The sequence below is a fragment of the Suricata suricatta genome, chromosome 10, assembly GCF_006229205.1.
Source record: "Suricata suricatta isolate VVHF042 chromosome 10, meerkat_22Aug2017_6uvM2_HiC, whole genome shotgun sequence".
NCBI lineage: Eukaryota > Metazoa > Chordata > Mammalia > Carnivora > Herpestidae > Suricata > Suricata suricatta.
In genome coordinates this window covers 54,159,220-54,168,804 of record NC_043709.1, presented here as the reverse complement: position 1 = coordinate 54,168,804, position 9,585 = coordinate 54,159,220, and positions in this window count along the sequence as shown.

The window sequence follows — 9,585 nt, the reverse complement described above, 5'->3', positions numbered from 1 at the left end:
AAAAATGCTTTTATGGAGTATTCAAAGAATAATGAAAAAATAACACAGCAAAAATTATATTGTAGCAAATGATATAATACAATAAGAAAACATTTTTTTTTCTGGCTAGGTAAGGGAAGAATACAAATTGAAGTAACTCCTGAGTTGCACATTGTTGTAGGAAAAGAATCTATGAATAATAGTTTAGTTTAGCTATATAGGCAATAGTCTATTTTTAAAAGTTCTTTCATTAGAGTATAAGCTATCTATTAAATTAAAAGTACAGGAAGAGAGATGGTGGCAGTGACAACGTATTACAGCATAATATTCAGAGTATAATCAGAGCCTCTCTTCATTTGTACTTACTGCTTATTTTTGGAAAATCTATCACTTTCAGGATCTAGCAATTCAATAAGTGAGTTCTGAGCTCATCATGTGCCAGGCATACCTCCTAGACACCAGCCACCCCTTTCAGAGCTAGGCTAGAAGCTCAAAGGCAGAAAGAGTCTTTGCTATTAGGGAGCTCATGGTTTGGTGTAGACAAACAATACGAGAGGAAATTGGCCCAGACAAGTGATTGAAAAGGAAGAATCTACTGTATGACCGCTAGAGCAACTGGACGTGTCTACTAGAGTTTCCTGGATTAAAAAAAGAGATCTTAAGGGTTTTAAGAAATCTTGATAGGTGTAAAAAAAAAAAAGGGCCCTATATTTTTATGGATCTAGGAAATTTCCAGGCAATTTTCAAGAAAATTATGCTCTTGTTTCAGGGAAATATACCTTTTATTTATATAAACAACTCCCATGTTTCTAGAAAACAAAACCAATATTGGGATATAAATGTTTATCTTATGAACAACACTATTTTTGCAGGTGAAGTACAATGCTCTGTGTATGTTTTAGCTAAAGCCTTGTCTGAAAACCTGTTGCCCTTTTGGAAGTAATGTTTCTTGGTTTTGTAAGAATTTAGAGTTCACTGAACTGTAACTGATCTTATACTTGTAGCGGTATGTGTACTGGTTTTCAAATATTTGTGGACAAAGCTGATGAGGCAGAGCAAACATACCCCCCCAGAATGTGCCATTTTGGCACGGGGGCTATTTCTACCTGAAGACGATTGGGGCCCAGCAGATTCATGAAGCACTTTTTCCTCCCCCTTAACTGCCTCAAAGAATTCAGATAGGAGACCTCTACCCAGAAGGGAGCTATTACCAGAGATAGCTTTCTATATCAGACTTATCTGCATGGCAGGGCACACATCTGTTTCCCAAACATTTGCTCATCTTACCTTCCTGTGAATTGTTTTCTTCCCCTTTGAAGCTGCAGACCTCTCCTCCCTGCTTACCTCAGGGTGTTGTATAAGCCTCAATTACATGGCTGTCAGAAAGTCTCCTATTTTTATGGGCTCCTACACCTACAAAATTTTTTTTCTCTTGCTAATCTGTCTTCTGTCAATTTAATTATCACACTAGCCAAAACCCTAGAAGGGAGAAAGGAAAAGTGTTCTTCCCCTACAGTGATACTCTAAGAAAAAGCTATAGGTATGTGCTTCATGCCACACAATTCAAACTGTGAATCAGAATTTGACAAGGTTTTTTTTAAAATAATTTATATATGTTCATATTCAGATGAAAGATATGCCATTCTTGGATTATTATTTTCTAAGTGATAAGGCTGTGGTGGCCATCAGATACTTTCAAATCCTTTGGGAAAGAGTATAGGATTTTTTTTATAAATGGTGTGGCATTTAGAAGCATCCTAAGAAGAGCTTTGTTGGAAACAAAGAGTAAAATATGAGATATGAGTCTCAACCTGGGACCCTCTGCACCTGAAGTCAATTTAACTTTTAATTTGGAATCATAGATATGCATTGAGTACTCTTAGTAGTTTCTCAAAAATTTGTGTGCGTTTGTGTTTGTATTTTGAGCAGGCACTGACATCTTTCCAGAAACTAGACAGGGAAATAAGGGATGCTGAGGACAGCCCTGGACCTATGGACCCTGGGCACAGGCATATTTTGGAGGTAGTGCAGTGTTCCTGTATTTTTATCCTCACACCGTCACTGAAATATTAGTAAAATGGTTGCATCATCAGAGTTGTGCTGTGGTGAATTATGACACAGGCCTGGTCCACGCTAAGGATATGGTGACCTTGCAGAAGTTGGTAAAGCCATCCTTCCAAGGACTTCACCAAGAGGGGCAGAACGCACCCTGCACAGTGGTCTCCATATGAGGTATTGTTGGTAACATGAATGCTAATGAAGTAATGAATAAGCCGAAGTGTAAATTTTGAGGAACCCATTCATGAGCATGTGTTAGACAGCTCCTTGGGGGCGGCTAGGTGGCTCAGTCAGGTAAGAGTCTGACTTCGACTCAGGTCATGATCTCATGGTTCATGGGTTCCAGCCCACATCGGGCTCTGTGCTGATCCTGTGTCTCCCTCTTTCTCTGCCCCTCCCCCACTTGCACTCTGTCTCTCATTATCTCTCAAAAATAAACATTAAAAAAAAATTTTAATTAAAAAGACAGATGCTTAGAGTGCACTCAGAAATAACTGGAGGCACTTGTGTAAGGGGAATTGATGTCGAATTTAACTGGGGTACTGAATGAAAAATATGAAAATTTCCCCCACTGTCATATGAGGCCAAGATGTGTTGGTAACTTGGAAGATAAAGAGTAGGAACAATTGGGTCAATATTGGGAGAAGTGCAAGAATCTATGTCCTTAGGTATTGATGCTGAACTTCTCAGAAGAGGAAAATCAGTGGCTCTAAAAGCCACAAAAACGATAGAACTGGAGGGGGAAATTTCATCTTCTGAGGCTATCGAAAAAGTAACATATTGGGGTGCCTGGGTGGTTCAATTAAGCGTCTGACTTCGACTTCAGCTCAGATCATGGTCTCAGACTTTGTGGGTTCGAGCCCCACATTGGGCTCTGCAAGGGCAGCTCAAAGCCTGGAGTCTGCTTCAGATTCTGTGTCTCCCTCTCTCTCTGCCCGTCTCCCACTCATGCTCTGTCTGCTTGTCTCTCTCTGAAAAATAAAGATTAAAAAAATTTTTTAAAAAAGAAAAGGTGATATATTGCTTATAGGAAGCTACTTTATTCTAATCAAAGTGTGACAAACTATTAAAGCTTAAAGGAATAGTTTTTGTCTTACAGTGAAGCATTCTACATTGCAGGAAATTTTGAAAAAATTGATAAATAATTGTTTCTCATCAAATAACATCTAAATTATTAATTTTAAGTATTTATTGCTAGAGGAATAAGTCACTAACTCCAGAATAGAGCCTGCCTTCAATCTACTTAAACCAACTCATCTCCTAGTTCTTCTCTACATGCAATCGATAATCATAATAACCCTCAGCCTTTCACCAGTGACAACTCGCCTAATCCTGAGATCCTGCTTTTGCTCAGCTTGTCCCTTTATTGGGGATGCATTTCTCCCAGTCCCAATGTTCCTCTGTATTCTTCTATTTGACCTCAACGGGTCTACTAACTGTTCATCTTTTAGTGTGTTAAGTCCACACAGATTGAATTAATCATGCCTTCCTTTTCACTCCTATAACACCTCGGATTTTGAGTGAGGTGATAATTTTTTATAGCTCTTTTGGTATTTCCTAATGTCCTACAGTTTTCTCTTAGCATTAGCCAAAGAAAAAGAGAGATTTCATGAATTTGTTTGATTGTTTAACGTAAATTAGGTCATATCACGCCATTGCTCAAAAACTTCCCATGGTTTACCATTACACTTAAAAATCAGGTCTTCATCATAGCTTTCTAGGTCCAAACTTCTCTGGTATATGGCTGCCTCTCCAAAGTCATCAGCCTCTCACTCACTCACTTTCTGCCGTATTGTTTATTGCTGTTCTTTGAGCATGCCAAGTCCATTGTAGCCGCAGGGCTTTTTCATTTGCTTTCTCCTCTGCCAGGAAATATCCTTTCCCAACTATTTTTATGGCTCACTTCTTTATTTTGATTCTGTTTCTACTAACATGTTGCCTTCTGAGAGTAATGTTTTCTGATTTACCCAATCTAAAATAGCCCCACCTAAAATCTTTATCCTTCCCATCATCTACCCATTAATTAACAAATATTAGTCATTTTATAATGGATACTGTAAATTCCAGATGTTTCCTAGCCAAAAGCTGGTATATTTTTACCAAAAAAATCAAAAACCCTAAAATGGATTAGAAATAACTTGCTTAGTAATAAAAACGTTGAGAGACATCTAAGTCTCTAATCTGTGTGTAGCTATTTTGCTCAATAAATTGAACTTATCGATGATAAAACCTAACTAACACCTTAGCTCTTAGAAAGGAACGGGATGCATTTCTGTTTGATTAGTAAACACTAATAATTATTGTTCTTGAATATTGCAGGGTAGTTAGTTCAAATACAGTCTCTCTTCAGTCAAGCATATCAGTCTGGGATAAAGGGAGACCTAGACATATATATGATTTGATATATGCTATTGGTCTGGATGGGGTTGATTCACTAAGCAGAAATTTTGTTTTGACCAACTAAAACCTGTTTTTCTTTTTTACCCTTAAATTGTGTAAGCAATAGCCTTCTAACTTGGGTTTACTTTGGTTAAAACCTTAGAAAGTCTGTCCATGACTTTTCAACCATGAAATTTCTTTCTGAGCATAATGCTAATTTCAATTTCCTCAGTGTCCTTGGATTTTCAGTTTTCTCAAGTTCCTCCTAAGTAGCTGATAGAAACATATGGTTAGTTTTAGTTGGAACCACAAATTCTTAACTCCATGCTTGTTGAGTTACGCATAGATAGGCTTCAGGGAGTTCACCCAGTTCTCAGCCCTCCCAAAAGATAATTAAAAAAAACGTTTTAAGGTTATTTATTTATTTTGAGAGAGATGGAGAGGGTGGGCAGGGGAGGAGCACAGAGAGAGGAAACGAGAGAGAGAGAGAATCACAAGCAGGCTCTGCACTGTCAGTGCTGAGCCTGATATGGAGCTTGAATTCACGAACCGTGATCATTGTTACCTGAGCCAAAATCAAGGTCAGACACTTAACCAACTGAGTCACCCAGGGGCCCTGCAAAAGATAATTTAAAAAATCTATATTACTTTGTAGTGCAAAATTATGCTAAATTTACAGTGTGAAGTCACTCTGAAATAAGCATGGGGTAGCAAACTATTGTTTAATACAATTATTTACTGACATATGTTATCATTTAAAATAGATAAATGGGGCACCTGAGTGGCTCAGTTGGATAGGCATCCAACTCTTGATCTCGACTCAGGTCTTGATCTCAGGGTCTTGAGTTCAAGTCCAGTGTTGGGCTCTGTGCTGGCATGATGTCTTAAAAAAAAAAAAGACTTTTTGTTCTACCATTACACTTTGGGACTGACACTTCCTGGCTTAATAGATATATTTTTTTAATCTTTAGACTAAATTTCAGGCACAGGGTTAAGTCTTACTATGAAAAAAAGAAATGGAAAATTTAAGTACAATTTAATGAAGAGCGGTCCATTTACAACTTGACATTCTTACAGAATAGTTTTAGACTTAGAAAATGTCTAAAATTTTAGGGCTCCAGGGAGGCTCAGTAGATTAAGTGTTTAGCACAGGTGTGAATTTAAGCCCTGCACTTCAGGTCCTTTGTCTCCCTCTCACTCTGCCCCACTCCCTGTCTCTCAAAAATAAGTAAACATTTTAAAAAAAGGGGAAAAAAAGAAAATATTTGATTCATTGTAATATTCCCTCCTGCAAGCAATGTTGCCTTTGGACAAAGTTTTCATGCTGAATAAAGATAGTAGAACCAAATATGCACATACATTTCTTAATAAAAGAAAATGTTTTTGTAAACCAAACCACAGTTTAATGTTTTTATTTCATAGGCAGCATATTATTTACCTTTTCAATTTTAAGTTGATTTTTATTTATATGTTGAAATACAGAAATTAAATATATGGTTAGGCGAACTTTGACAGATGAATGAGACTATGTAACTACTGCTGAAAGTATATAAAATTACTGTATGCACTCATAGTCCAGCTATCTATGGCACAAATTTTCTGATTTCTTTCACCAAAGATTTTTTCTTTTCTTGAATTTCATATAAATGGAATCATATACCATGTACTCTTTTGTGCTTTTTTCATATCCATTCAAGCTATGTGTAACAGTGTTTATTCCTTTGTATATAGTAGTGTAAGAACTCTGCATCACTCCATATAAATCTGTATATTCCCTGATCTCCCTTCTAGTCTTTGGACTACTGTAATTATATATTTCACTCTTACATGTGCTATAAACACAAAATATCTTTCCAATTTTTCCATTAGACATTCAGTTATCTTTTGGGCCAATTAAAAATCAATTTTTAAAAAATTTATCTTTTTTGCCATTTCTAATGTTCACTTTCTGTATAGATCTAGTTTCTATTTGATATTACCTGAAACCCTGAAAAACTTTCATTTTCTTTTAGTTCATGTATGTTGGCAATGGATTCCCTCAGTTTTTGTTCTTCCTAAAATGTCTTAGCTCTCATTTTTTAGAAGATATTTTTGCTGAGTAGAGAATTTTTGGTTGACTTTGTTTTTCTTTCACCACTTTGAAGATGCCACTACATTGTCTTTTGGCTTGCATAATTTCTTATGAGAAGGCGTTTGGAATTCTTATCTTTGTCCATCTGGGTGCAAATTGTCTTATTTTCCTCTGCCTGCTTTCATGATTTACTTCTCACCTCTGATTTCCAGCAGTTTCAAGATTAATTGTTTAGGTGTGGGATTTTTGTTTGTTTTGTTTTTAGTATTTGCCATTCTTAGGTCTCTCTGAGATTTTTGGATATATTATTTTTATTACATCTGGAAAATTTTTCAGCCATTATCTTTTGAAATATTCCACCTTCCCATCCCCTCTCAATTAGCTTTCTGGATTCTAATTACATGTATGCTATATTATTTTATAATGTCTTACAGAACATTCTGTTCTTTTTTCCTGCTAATTTGTTCTTTTTGTATTACATTGTGCATAATTCCTATTGGCCATATCAGCATCACTGATTCCTTTCTTAGCTGTTTCATGTCTATTGCTAAGCCCATCAAAGTTATTCTTCAACTAAATCACTAGTTTTTCCTTAGCATTTCTGTATCTTTCATGTCTTTGCTAAAATTTCCCATCTGTTCATGCATATAGTCTACCTTTTCAACTAGAGCCTTTAACTTTTTCATCATAGTCCTTTTACATTTCCTGTCTGAGTCTGATTTTGTTGATTATTTTGGCCTTAAAAGTAGGTTGTATTTCTATTGTCCCTTGATTGTCACTTGTTTCTTGCTTTTTTTTATTTTGCATGTTTCATAATTTTCAGGACAGACTGAGATGAAGGTAAATCATATTTTTGCCCAAAATTGGTAGGCTTCTCTTTCTGCTCTGCCTTCAGTGTGCTGAGCTGAGCTAATCTAGTTAGGAGTTTTGTTGGGCTTGGGTTTTACCATTTACTTTTGTTTGATGTTTGTCATCACTATTATTCCCCACAGTATACTACAAGCTTCACATTTTTCTGGTGTTACATTGTATTTAGTGTAGGGCTAGATTGCCAGGGTACTTTTCTCAACGTTCTGTCCTACCTTCAGGTTTAGGTGGCTCCGCTAGGTCTCTGTGTCGGAGAGAGATTTTCCCCATGTTCCTATCTATTCTCAAGTAAACCACTATTACTTGTTACTGAATGCTAATTTGCACAGTAGGGAGTGGAGTATAGTATCTGTTGTCACAATTCAGTTTATTTTAGGTAAGCTTATATTTCTGGATATTGGGATGGGCCTTTTTCAGTGATTCTACCTCTTGTGCTGTAGTAGAACAACTTTACTGGTGTTAAGTCTAGAATGGTTTCATTTTGAAGCCCAGAAATAGAAAGCTTTTTTTTCTCTCTTCCCCCGCCAAAAAGAGTTTTCTCTGAATCCTTGGGTAAGAGTTTGCTTCCCTTAAGACTTTTATCTAGTGGAAGTTTGTGCTTGTCCTATTGTCCTTTCTCATGTCTATACCTATGGCTGGTTTTCCCCTTCCTCCGCCTGCCCTGTTCTCCATCTTTTTCATGAGAATTTGGTACATTGAGATACATTGAGAAAAACTTTCAAATGACTGCAAATCCTCATGCTAAACCATATTTAGCCTTTGACAACTGGTTAAACATTTTAGCTAAATATTTCTTATCAGAATAATCAAAGTCCATTTTACTTCTGTTGTCAGCCTTAGGTAAGGCAGTAGTGACATTTCATTTCTCTTTGGAGGTATATGTCTGTCTTTACATGTCAGGCTTGTTGGTGGTCCTATCTTTTGCTCTCCAATGGGTTTTAAATGAGTTAGGATTTGTATAAATCCTTTTTTGTTGTTGTTGGATTAGGAGTAAACTCTCTCCAACTTAATATACCCTAATCAGAGGCTGGAAGACCACCTTCATTTTGAAGGATTTTTTTTTCTGGATAAAGAATTCTGAGGTGATAGCTTTTATCTTTAAATTTTTTGTTACTATGTCTTCTATCTTGCATAATTTCTTTTGACAAGTCTATAATTATTTTATGTTCACATATTTGGAATATATCTTTCTTAGTCTGGTTGTTTTAAAATTTTTCTCCATGATGGTTGTTAGTAGTTTAATTACAGTATGCTTTCTATGGTTTTCTTTGTATTTATATGTTTTTGGTGTATTCATCTTCCTGGGTCTGTGGGTTTCATTTTCATAACATTTGGAAAATTTTTAGCAATTATAATTTCAAATTAGATTTCTCCCTTTCTGATACTCCAACTACAATGATATTAAACAGTTTGAGTTTGTCCTGTAAATCCCTTAGGTTTTACATATTTGTTAGTTCTTATTTCTCTGTGCTTTGCTTTTTATAATTTCTTTTGCAATGCCATAATGCTCACTGATCTTTTTTCTTCTATATTATATAACCCGCTATTAATCCCACCCAGTGAATTTTAAAATATAGATATGTGTTTTTCATCTCTAGAAATTTATGTCTTTCATTTCTTTTCTCCATGTTCTCATGTTTTATTTGTTACATCCTTGAGCATAATTATAATGGGTGTTCTAAAAGTCTTATATTTACTTCCTCACCATCATTTCTGTGTCTGTTTCTATGGACCGATTTCTCTCCTGGTAAATACATCAATTTTTCTACTTAGTATATATTATTTTTGGAATGGATGCTGGTTATTTTTGGATGGAGTACTGAATTTTGATTCCTTCTTAAGATTATTGCAGTTTTTGCTGGAAAGCAGTTAAATTATTTGGAGATCAGCTTGATACCTTTCCAAGGCTTATAAATCATCTAAGCATTAGTAAGACAGTTATAGGATAGCATTAATTCTACATCTAGGTTAGCCCTCCTGTGAAGGCACTATCCTTCTGGAGGTGTCTCCTGAATCCTGTAACTGTTTAACAATGGCTTCTCAACTTTCTATGGCCAGTATTCAAACATTCTCAGACCTATCTTAGCTCTAAGGAGTAGTCTTACAATTTCCTGCCATATGTTTTACTGCACAGACATTTGGCTTATTATTTAGCCACAGACTTTAGGAAACTTCTATACAAATATCTGAAGCTTTTGATGATCACTCCCTCCACTCTGGCGCTCTGCCCT